The sequence below is a fragment of the Ipomoea nil genome, unplaced genomic scaffold, assembly GCF_001879475.1.
Source record: "Ipomoea nil cultivar Tokyo-kokei standard unplaced genomic scaffold, Asagao_1.1 scaffold3199, whole genome shotgun sequence".
NCBI lineage: Eukaryota > Viridiplantae > Streptophyta > Magnoliopsida > Solanales > Convolvulaceae > Ipomoea > Ipomoea nil.
In genome coordinates, this window is record NW_017619627.1 from 2,119,618 (window position 1) to 2,132,736 (window position 13,119).

The following is a 13,119-nucleotide window of genomic DNA, read 5'->3' on the forward strand; positions in this document are numbered from 1 at the left end:
AAGACTCACACACCTTAAGTACAAAACTCACGCACATTAATCAACTGCACAACCGCACAGAACCTTACATGATATATATATATATATATATATATATATATATATATATATATATATATATATATATATATCATGTACTTTATTTTACAAATAAATTGCAAGGTTTGAAAAAGTATACATGTTGTGTTTGGTTCTATATACATATTTTTAATACAAGTACATCCTTGCATTTTCTCTGAATGATACATAAATTTAGTTAGTCAAAACTTATAATCTATGAAAGGACCTAAACGATGGAGACTTTTTATGTTATAATTAGATGTTAAATACAAATGATACTACTTAACAGACTACTATTATGTGATGGCTTACTTAACAGGTCAAGCCCCTTGCTTTTAAGCTTTCCAGGCAACTCAGCACTCATGAATTTCTCAGAGCAAAGTGGGGCTTGTACCGATCTCCAAATTGAAGAACCTGAATTAAAAACAAGGTCTTTTCTCTGATTTTGTTCCATGGAGCCGTAGGCGCAAGAGCTGCAATTTATTTTATCCATGTACCACAACAGCAGTAATGTGGGTTACTTGTATCTTAATCTTATAGGTACACACCACTCTAATCTTTATTGCATTCGTCTGTTCTTAGGAGAAATTTCACGCCCAACAATGTACCTATAAGATTCATAGAACAGAGGAATGGGAAAATTTTGTAATATATTAATATGTACTTAAAATGAAAAAATGGAAAATTTCAGCGAAATTTATGCTATTTCTAAAAATAATAATAGTAAGTCCACAACAGTAGTAATGTGGGCTACTATCCGCAGGAACAATTTACTACCTTTTTATGCTATTTCTAAAAACAATAATAGTTAGTCCATAACCTCATTATAAAACATAGATGTTTTTAGGAACAAAATTACTAAATTGAAATAGCACAAACTACAAACAAATATTAAGGACACAAATTATCATTACAGAACACCAACCCTAAAACAGTCACAGTAAAGGAAAAAAAATATGTGGCATCCATTTCTGCTAATTTTTTTTTTTTTTGGAATGGTTAATCATTTATGCTTAAAAACAATTATAAGCAAAAACACACAGTTCAAATAAAACCAAACATTACCAAAGATTACATACATACAACACTGAAATATTTAAATACTTAAAAGTCCAGACACCACACAAAAACCAACACAACCAGTAGTCACCACACTAAATCTCTTCTTCCTTAATCACTTCTTCCTTAATAGCCAAAGTCCTACGCCTTTTAGCCACTTCAACTTTTGTGAACTTGTCCATCAAACACATCTTCACAGAATCTCCAACAGTGCCCTGTGTTCCATCTTGAGGAACTCCACCTAAGTCAGCAGTACCAGACTCATCCACTCTAAACACACCTTGCAGAATTTAATAAATTAATTACAATACTATAGTATATAAAATATTACTTTTATGAAGTTGATTTAATTCTATGTAATGCAACCTGTCTAAACTCATCCCCAACATGCCTATTCACAAAACCATCCGCAGGTAACTCCAATATCTCATCATAAGCATCACCTAAATTAACAACATCGTGCCCAGCAAAGAAGTCATGAAAATACAATACATATAACAAGTCAAATAATAACACACACACACACACACACACACACATATATATATATATATATATATATATATATATATATATATATATATATATATATATATATAATTACAAAAATAAGTAAACAAATCTGTAGCTATACATCATCAATATTATTAACACTTCCTTGATCACCCAATATTGGTGCACCAACAGCCCTTCCACCATTACAAGCCAATTTACTAAAGTACTTAGCAATAGAACCACTATTTCTGTTAATGCAACCACTATCTCTGTCAATTCCGAGCACACCAAATGAAACCACTATCTCTGTCAATTCCAAGCACACCAAATGCAAAATGTAAATTGTTAATCTGGTCCTTCATTACAATTCTAAAAAGCAAATTCATGCCAGCAAGGGCATCCAATTCAAGTGGAATACCTTCATATTTCTGTGAATATATAATAAATGAATCATATACTTTATTTTCATATGTGAGCCCAAAAAATAGTAATAAATTTAGGCATTGACTTACCACACCATACTTCTTTATTAGACTATGAGCCGGAACACCTACTATTTCTAAACATTCTCGATCCCACAGCAAAAAAGGTGCATCCGTAGAATTATCTCTTACACGTATCACAACCTTATATTTGATAGACCCCTCTTTCCAACTTCTGTCACTACAGTACATCAAACCATTAAGGGGGACTAATTTTTTGTTAAAACTACTACCCTTACATGAAATGTAATATCAATCATCCAAAGACTCAACACCCAGAATTGTAGCAGCAATCCAGTATTCAGATAACTGTAAAAATAAGTATCCATGTTAATAGGTGAACTGTAGATTATCTAGAACATACGAAATACAAAATTTAAGTTTACCCCATAGCAAAAAGGTGCATCCGTAGAATTATCTCTTACACGTACCACAGCCTTATATTTGATAGACCCCTCTTTTTAACTTTTGTCACTACAGTACATTAAACCATTAAATGGGACTACTTTTTTTGTTACAACTGCTACCCTTACATGAAATATAATACCAATCATCCAAAGACTCAACACCCAGAATTGTAACAGCAATCCAGTATTCAGATAACTGTAAAAATAAGTATCCATGTTAATAGGTAAACTGTAGATTATCTAAAACATACGAAATACAAAATTTAAGTTTACCCCAGAGCAAAAAGGTGCATCCGTAGAATTATCTCTTACACGTACCACAACCTTATATTTGATAGACCCCTCTTTCCAACTTCTGTCACTACAGTACATCAAACCATTAAGGGGGACTACTTTTTTGTTACAACTGCTACCCTTACATGAAATATAATATCAATCATCCAAAGACTCAACACCCAGAATTGTAACAGCAATCCAGTATTCAGATAACTGTAAAAATAAGTATCCATGTTAATAGGTAAATTGTAGATTATCTAGAACATACGAAATACAAAATTCAAGTTTACCTTCTTTCTTGTATATACTTCTTGAATAGTAGTATCAACAACCTCAGAACTTGAACATGACCGCTCCATCTTAACTAAAGATAGCCTAGATTTTGATTATATCCTCCTTATAGGGGTACATACAGAGGGCAAACTGTAAAACATGACAAGTATATCATATGTTAGAATCAATGGAAAAAACCAGAAAAAATTAAAATATATTAAAATGCACTACACTACCATAACAATTACCTTTTCACAAAAGAAACATACTCATGAGACCTCTGATTAAACCAGAGCTTAGTTGCATCAAAGGAGCTGGAAATCCGAACCTCACCATCTTCAAATTTAAAAAATTAAAAAAAATTAAAAAAAAAAAAAAAACTCACAATGTAATCTACTAAAAGAATAGTAAAAGTAAGTACAGTAACTGGAAGGTGAAAAAAGTTCACTGTCAAGAAGCCTAGCTCTGCATAACTGAAACAAAAGTATGATTGGCTCTAAAGAGGCCATATTAAAATATGGTACCAACTGGTCAATGTAGTCATCCCACACAATACAATGCAGTTAATTTTCACTGAAAATGAATAAAATACATTATACACAGAAAACAGAAAAACTAAATAACACTATATATATATATGTGTGTGTGTGTGTGTGTGTGTGTGTGTATTGCTCTTACTTTCCATCTTCCAACACAAAATCAATTAATCTAGCAGTCCTCCCACCAACATTTCTCTCTATGGGAGAGTATATTTCAACTAATCTGCCAATCACATTTAAAAATAAACATGGCAAATTAGAAAAATGTATAAATATATAAATAACTGTAAATTCGAAGAATTAATAATCTAATAACATACCTATCAACACCTTCTCGTCAACATCTTGTTTGAGTATAAATGAGGGAAAAGACTTTATACGGAACACATGATTAGGAAAATCAATTCGCTTGTACTCCTTAACCAAAGTATCATGTTTAAACTTGAGGATGTAAGGGTGCAAACTCGTTTTATATTTCAAGAAATTGTATGCCATATACCTTGCTCTCCTTAAACTTACTAGTGTATTTCTCAATTGTATAAAAGTACCTTATATTCATAACAAAAAACAAAACAAATTCAGAATAACGATAAAAAAAATCAGTACAAACTGTTTTCTAACTACCACTAACATCTTCATCATGAAATAAGCATTCAATACTCCTCGTTCCGTTTGCTTTGTTGTTTTCAGGAATTTCATATGTTCGCACCAAGCGAGCTCGAATTGCTTTGGTTGTAAATTCAGGTTTGAGTTGAGAGGCAAGAACAAACTGACCAGCCATTCTAAAGGGCTAAATGTGAGTAATGTGAGTTATGACGCAGAGTTGTTAATCAGTGGTGTGTGTGTGTGTTTGAATGTCGCTCTGTAACTGTATGTATATATATACCCAAAGAAGTAGCATAGATAAAACAAATAATCATAACGTCATAGCTACTATTCTGAAGCTAAACAGGACTACAGAGGACAAATCATTTTCCAAGAACGGTACACACCAATGAGATTAAATATAGCTATAAAAAGAGAAAAAATAGGATTACACTTCTAATGAACTTGAATCATTATAAATGATAAATAAATACCATAAATAAGTTCAACCAATGAAAAAAAGAATTCAAATCAATGACAATCGTCTCATGATACCAATCGCTTTTGGAACCAAAATCTCTTAACCATCATCGTAGCTTCATCCGTGAAATCTGAAAAAAAAAAATGAACTTTGCGCTGGAGAATGGATCAATTGTTTCCAACGAAAAACCAAAATAATCATAACGTGATATCTACTATTCTGAAGCTAAACAGGGCTAAAGATGACAAACTGTTTCTCAAGAACAGCACACACCAATAAGATTAAATATAGCTATAAAAAGAAAAAAAAATAAGATTAAACTCCTAATTAACTTGAACTCCCATCATCGCAGCTTCTTCCGTAAAATCCAAAAAAAAAAAAAAAAAAAAAAAAGGGAGCGGAAGAATGGGGCAATTTCATTGGCAAAATCTCCTCTCTTTATTAATATATATATATATATATATATATATATATATATATATAGTAATTATTAATGATTATGTAATTCCATCAATACCATTCATTTATCATTTGTTGTCATAAAATGAGTATACTAATGATTATAGTAATGATTAATGATTATGGCCCTGTTTGGTAAATGGTTGTTAGTTGATTGGGTTAATTAGATGGTAAAACTAATTATAACATTAGCTTTTTGTAAAAATATGTTTGGTAAATTAGCTGATAATTTCTTTTCTAAAAAAATCTAATTGAAAAAGTTGCTTTGAACAGCTTTTTAAATTTTAACATTTTAAAGTTACAAAAAGTTAATTAATCAAACAATTTATTTTGAGAACAAAAGCTTAATGCATTAAATCAGAACTGAGAATGTCCACAAGAAACTGGGGTGGTTCGTGATACCACTCCCCGCAACCTGACAAAGAAACGGCTTCCCTAGCTAGAGCATGGGCAGCACGGTTCGCAGACCGCCTAGCAAAGTAGAAGATCACATCCGGAATCTGAGATGCAACCTCCTTTACATCATCTACTACTAAACCAAAGGACGAACTATAATGGCCCGTTTGGTTCACGGAATAGACCGGGAATGACATAGCATTCCCAGTAATAGGCCTATTCATGTGTTTGGTAACCGTTTCTATTACCGAGAATAATATTCCCGGTAACACCCTATTCCTCCAGATAAGGTAATAGCTATTACCAGCCCCCCCCCCCCCCTGGTATTAGGCTATTACTGAGTTCTTAGGAATAGCCTAAAATTTCTACTTCCTATTTTACCCCCCGTCACCACCACCCCACCACCCCCATTGCCACCAGCACCCCACCACCACCAACACCGCCGCTGCCACCACTACCACCACCATCGCCACCACCACCACCACCATCGCTACCAGCATTGCCGCCGCTACCAGCCCCACCACCCCACCAACACCACCAACACCAGCACCGCCACCACCCGCCGCTACCACCACCACCGCCGCCACCACCACCAGCACCGACACCACTGCCGCTACCACCACCATCGACGTCGCCGCCGCCACTACCACCACCAGCAACACCGCCACCATCGACACCACCAAATATTTTTATAAGGGTATTTATGTCTTTTAAAACATATTTCATTTCTATTCCTTAAACCAACCAAACAAGGTAATATAATTCCTAAAGTCTATTCCTTTCGCGAACCAAACAATAGAATACAATTCATATTCTATTCCTTGCCTATTCCATTCTTTATGGAATAACATTCCTATTACCTCAAAATTCATTCCGTGAACCAAACGTGCTGTAAGTATTTAAAGTTAAAGCATGAAAAACAAGTTGTGAATCAGTTTCCACATCTATAACACCAAAACCCAAACCTTTCACCCAGCTGAGTGCTTCACGTACTCCTACAGCTTCCGCCTCCTTCACTCCATATAAACCCGGGTAAGTAACACATTTTGCCGCTACAAACTCCCCATGCTCATCAGCACAATCCACCCCATTCCCATCACCCCATTGCCAGCATCCATAGCCACATCTGTATTCAGTTTCAGTCTCCCATGCCCCGGGGGTGTCCAACGCTCCTCGGCAATAGGTGCAGCAACATCCATGGCCCCCTCTGTAATACTCCTCCAGTTATTCCAATAGCACAGGGCAGAACGTAACACTCCATCCATTGAATAAGGCGCATTATTCCACACAGCATCATTACGACTGCACCACACACCCCAACAAACCATGGCAAACTTACACAAGTTATCCCCACTCAACATAGCAAAATTCTCAAAAAACCAGTTAGAGATATTACCATGCGTTTGGGCCGACACCTGGAGGTTCAATAGGGACCAAATCTTCCTAACCTCAGCACAAGATGCAAACAAATGTAATGCAGACGCCTCCTGCTGACGACACAAATGACACGTTAAAGCACAAAACACCCGTTTGGCAACCAAGATATCACGTGTGGGAAGATAAAGAGAAGCTAGCTGCCAACAAAAAGCTCTCACCTTAGGAGGTACCTCAAGCTCCCATATTCTCGTCCATGGCCGAGTATCCGCCACCTCCCCAACTAGCATTCTGTACGCAGATTTGACCGTATACTTCCCCTTGGTCTCGGCAGCCCAAAACCAAGAATCCGGTGGCAGCCTCTTACTAAACGGGATGCTCATAATAAGACGCACGTCCCGCTCCTCAAAGATATCCCCCAAACATTCGCAGTCCCATTCAGTTCTGTTCACAACAAAAAGAGAAGATACCGGGGCAACAGCTGTAGTCTCATTCAATCCCGTTAAAACAAACGGGGTGGCAGAATCCGGCAACCAAGGATCCATCCCGATTCTTGTGGTTTTACCATCTCCAATGCGGCGTCTACTCCCACCACGTAGCAGATCCTGAACTTCCATTAACCCCCTCAGATATAGGAAGGATTACTTCCCAACTTTGCATCAAAGTAGGAGCAGGTTGGGAAATACCGAGCCTTATACACTCGGGACATCAAAGAATTTGGTAGCGTTAATAGCCGCCACGCCTGTTTACCAAGTAAAGCCTTGTTCATCTCATGCAACTTCCAAAAGCCCATACCCCCACTACGTTTCGGTGTACACAACTCCTCCCAACTCCGCCATCTAATCCCCTTGCCATTCCCAATGGTACCAATCCACCAATACTCATTCATCAGTGTTTGTATTTCCCTGCAAAGGCCAAGAGGTAACAAGAACACCATCATAGCATAAGAAGGCAACGCCTGTATTACACTTTTTAATAGGACCTCCCTCCCAGCTCTAGAGAGAAACCGAGCATTCCAACTCCTTACTCTACTCAATATTTTCCCCTTCAAATAACCCAGAATCTCACTCTTCTTCCTCCCAACTAATGATGGCAGCCCTAAATACTTCTCCGACGTATCCCCTTCACGGATCCCTAGAATATCTGTAACATTCATACGCTCCTCCTGCACCGTATTAGTACTAAAGCACACCATCGACTTGTCATAATTAACTAACTGCCCAGATGCCTTTGCATATGTGTCCAAAACCCATTTCATCGTCTCACACTCGCCCAGAGACGCACGGAAGAAAAGGAAACAATCATCCGCGAATAGGAGGTGCGAAACTGGAGGTGCCTCCCGCGCTACATGCAGACCATGCAGCAGTCCACGAGCTACCTGACGCTCTAACAAAGCACTCAGTCCTTCCGTGATAAAAAGGAAGAGATAAGGAGATAGCGGGTCACCTTGGCGCAAACCACGTCCCGGGATTATTGGACCAAACTGATTCTGGTCGTGTAACACATGATACTTCGCCGAACACACCGTTTCTGCAATAATCTCAACCCATTTCGGGTCAAAACCCATCTTCAACATCACACGTCGTAAAAAGCACCACTCCACCCGGTCGTACACTCTACTCATATCAACCTTTAAAGCTGCCACACCCTGCCTTCCCTGGGACTTTCTTTTCAAATAATGATGTGCCTCATATGCAACCATGATGTTATCTGTTATCAAGCGTCCCGAAATAAACGCACTCTGTGCCGTATTGATAAGCCCTTCTAATACCGACTTCATCCGATTGCCTGATAGGCTAACTATTTACCAAATAGAGCATATGTAATTCCATCAATACCACTCATTTATCATTTGTTGTCATAAATAATAAGTAGAAAAGAATTAAAATGCGATTTGTTCCATTTTTCAGAATATTGGAGTCCAAGCTGCATGCAGTTTACTCGATTTTTCAGTGAGACTCGGGCTGGCAGACTGTTGAGAATTTGAGAAGTGAAGCTGATTCCAATATAATATTGAAGGAAGGACTTAGATTTGTCCACAATGGTTCTCCTTTTTGTGGTGCGGTTGTTCCATATTTTCTCCTTTCTGGCAAGCCAAAAGATTCAAGCAGATCAACACAAAATTGCATAGTTCGTTGATCTTTTTGGAGTTGGCGTGAGACTATCAAAAACCATTGTGGTGCATTGAAATAATTTCAGGAGTCCAAGTGCATTACCAGCACGGGTTTATCTCAATGGTTTAGTGGGTAATATTTGGGAAAAAAGGAGTCCAAGTGCATTGAAATATGTTTATCATTTATTAACATAAATAATTAGTAGAAAATTATAATATAGATTACAATAAGATAAATATAAAAAGTTTTATACATTATTATCAAATACTAGTAACTATTCCGTGCGATGCACAGACTATTATTAATTTAATAAAATTTACCAATTAAAATTTTGACATCCTCTAAATTATCAAAGAAAGTAAGGGTTGTGGAAACAGAAAACCGTACTTGAGTTCTTCAACTCAGAATTAGTTTTATGTGGACAATAATTGTCAAATGAAATGGTAGTAGAATTAAAATGATATTTTAGTGTTGTTATAATGAAACTAAAAAACAAAACTCATTCAATAAGTATATTGTCAAATGAAACTGTAGTATAACTACGATAATACTTTGGTGTTGCTATAATGAAACTAGTGTATGTGAAAAATGAAACTAAAATTTATAGCCATACAATAATATATATTGTCAAATGAATATGACTTAAAATTAAAATAATACTTCAACATTGCTATAATTAAACTAGTGTTGGTAGAAAATAAAACTAAAATAGAACTCATGCAATAATGTATATTATCAAATAAAATTGTAATAGAATTAAAATAATATAAGTATTGTTATAATAAAACTAATGTGTATAAAAAATGAAATTAAAAAACAGAACAATATTATAAAATGAAACTAAAATTTAATTAGAATGATACATATAGCCTTAGCTCGAAAATCCAATAGTTATGCTGTGCAACCGAATGCACCATGCGCATGGTGCATACGATGCAAAACGACGTCATTTTGAGTAAAAACGCGCTTCCCACTTAAAAAAAAAAAAATTCAGGTTCGATTCTGGGCAATCGCATTATTGTGGATATATAGTTATGAATTTCTGGATATATAGTTATGAATTTATGGATATTTAGTTCATTCATTGTGGATATTTAGTTCATTCATTGTAGATATTTACTTCATTCATTCACTGTGGATATATAGTTATGAATTTATGGATATTTAGTTCATTCATTATGGATATTTAGTTCAATCATTGGGGATATTTAGTTCATTCATTGGGGATATTTAGTTCATTCATTGTGGATTTTTACTTCATTCATTCACTGTGGATATATAGTTATGAATTTATGGATATATAGTTATAAATTTATGGATATATAAAAATGCTATTGCCGGGAATCGAACCTGATTTCTTTTTTAAGTGGGACGCGCATTTTTTAACCAAAACGACGTCGTTTTGCATCGTATGCACCATGCGCATGGTGCATTCGGTTGCACAGCATAATTTGCGCGAAAATCAGTGGTAGTGACTTTAATTTAGGCCCATCATCCTGGCCTGCTCAATCTGACTTGGACTTCATCATATCTATAGTCTGGTCAATCATGTACTAACTTTTTAGCCCATACCACAATATAACAATCGTTATGCCATGGAACCGTGTTTATCATTCATGGTGAACACGGTTCCAATAGTGTTAGTGCACCGTTATTTTTTTTTTCCTTAATTAATCGCGTGACTTTTCTTCTTCATTTTCACATTTCACGGTTTCACTTTAATTTGAGGTGAGCAATGATTTCGGACATTCATAAATTATGAATCCATTCCTGCACATTCACTTTGGAACCATGCCTACACATTCCCATCCGAAATCATGGCTGCTCCTCTGTAGCGCAAGCTTCTTCAACATTCATAAATTATGAATTTTCTGTTATGAAATTATGAATTTTCTGTTATTAGATTATATATTTTCTGTTATGAGATTATGAATTTTCTGTTATGTGATTATGAATTTTCTGTTATGAGATTATGAATTTACAGTAAATTCATAATCTCATAACAGAAAATTCATAATTTAATAAATGTTTTTCTTTTATGCGATTATGAATTTTCTGTTATGAGATTATGAATTTGCAGTACATTCATAATCTCATAACAGAAAATTCATAATCTGACCAAACGCGCGCCGTTAACACCACATTCGCGAATTTATTTATTTTTTTTACGTAAAAACGGCGCCGTTTCGACCCGTGTTTACCATTCATGGTGAACACGTTTCCGGGGCATAATTTACCACAATATAAGGCAAATTATATCGTGCACCGCGGTGCATAATTGATTATGCACTGCGCATCAAAATGACGTCATTTTTGTTTAATAAAAAGAAACGGCATCTATTTCTCGTCGTTCCGCACCCTTCTGTAAAAAGTAACTCTATTATTCAGTTTTATTTTGTATACATTGCAGTTTCGGGTCAACACAACTACAGTTTCATTTCGATATAACTACAGTTTCATTCGATATTTATAGACTCAAATATGTGAAAATGTTATTTAATTTTATTTTATATAGACTATAGTTTTATTAAAACACAACTATATGATCATTTTGATATAATTACAGCTTCATTATACAATATACACTCAAATATGTGAAATATTATTCAGTTTCATTTTATATACACATCAGTTTCATTTCACCACAACTACAGTATCATTTTGATATAACTGCAGTTTCATTTGATAATATAAAAATAATACGTGAAGCAGTGTCGATTTAGATATACTCTAGTGTCAATTGGTAATTAATATACAAAAAATAAAAAATATAAAAAATGCGCGCTCCGTTAAAACTAACGACGCGCCGTTTCTTTAATTTAAAAAGACGGCGCACCATATAACGACTCACAATATAATAGCTTCCTCCCCACAAAAACCACTTTCTATAATATCTTTTTAACATTTATTATTATTACTAGCATTTTGTACGCGCGATGCGCGAAAACTTATGCCCAATATTAAAATATTATTAAGTAACAAAATTTAAAAAATTAGTTAAAATTATGTTTCACAATTCCTTAAAGTGATCCAAACAATATATATATATATATATATATATATATATATATATATTAATAATAATTTACAAATAATACTAAGCTAACACCCACATATATAATATATTGATATGTATACACAAATAATATATATACATATTATTTATAATTAAAATTTAATATTCATATAAATATTTAATTAAAATATAATTTATAATTAAATTAATTGTTATATGATAATTTTAATAAAATGATAACTAAAAATAGAAAAAAGATATGATAGATGTAGGTGTATGGTAAGATTGGTGGACATATTAAATACTAACGGTGTTATAACGGTGTAAGGGTAATTTTGTCCAATACAAATCAAATGTACAACAATTAAAGCAAGATGTATATATTTATTAGCATATAAAAAATGGACAAAAATCAAGGACATAACTTGTATTGACACTTATTATGTTTTTAGATTATTATTATTATTATTATTATTATTATTATTATTATTATTATTATTATAACGACAACAATAATAAATGTTATTCTCTATACTAAAATTATTCTGTAATGTTCATACTTGGACTAGATTTTACAACTTAAAACAAAAAATGCTTTATTATATTAATTACTCGTGAATTAACCGTCATATAACAAACAATCTAAAATTAAGTCCAGAGATAATAAGTTTGTTTTTAAAAGCAGTACGTGTTTGAACAAGTCCACCATTTCCTGTTCCACTCTGTCAACAAAATTGTATGGTAGTGACTATGGCCGTCTTTGGTAAAAAATTGGCTTATAGGTCAATTGTGACTTTTTGACAATTATTAATTGTTTGATTTAGTTAAAATATCAATATAAATGTTTGGTTAATTAATTTTTTGCTACTTCAAAAGGCTACTCCAAGCAACTTTTTCAATTAGCTTTTTGAGAAAAGAAATTATACCAAACATCTATTTGTTAACAGCTAATTTACCAAACACTTTTCTACAATCAGCTAATGTTATCAACTATTTATACCCTCTAATTAACACAATCAGCTAACAACTAACAGCTAACAGCTAACAGCCATTTTACCAAACAGGGCGTATGTCTATATCTACCTTAACACTCTTTGGGTTTA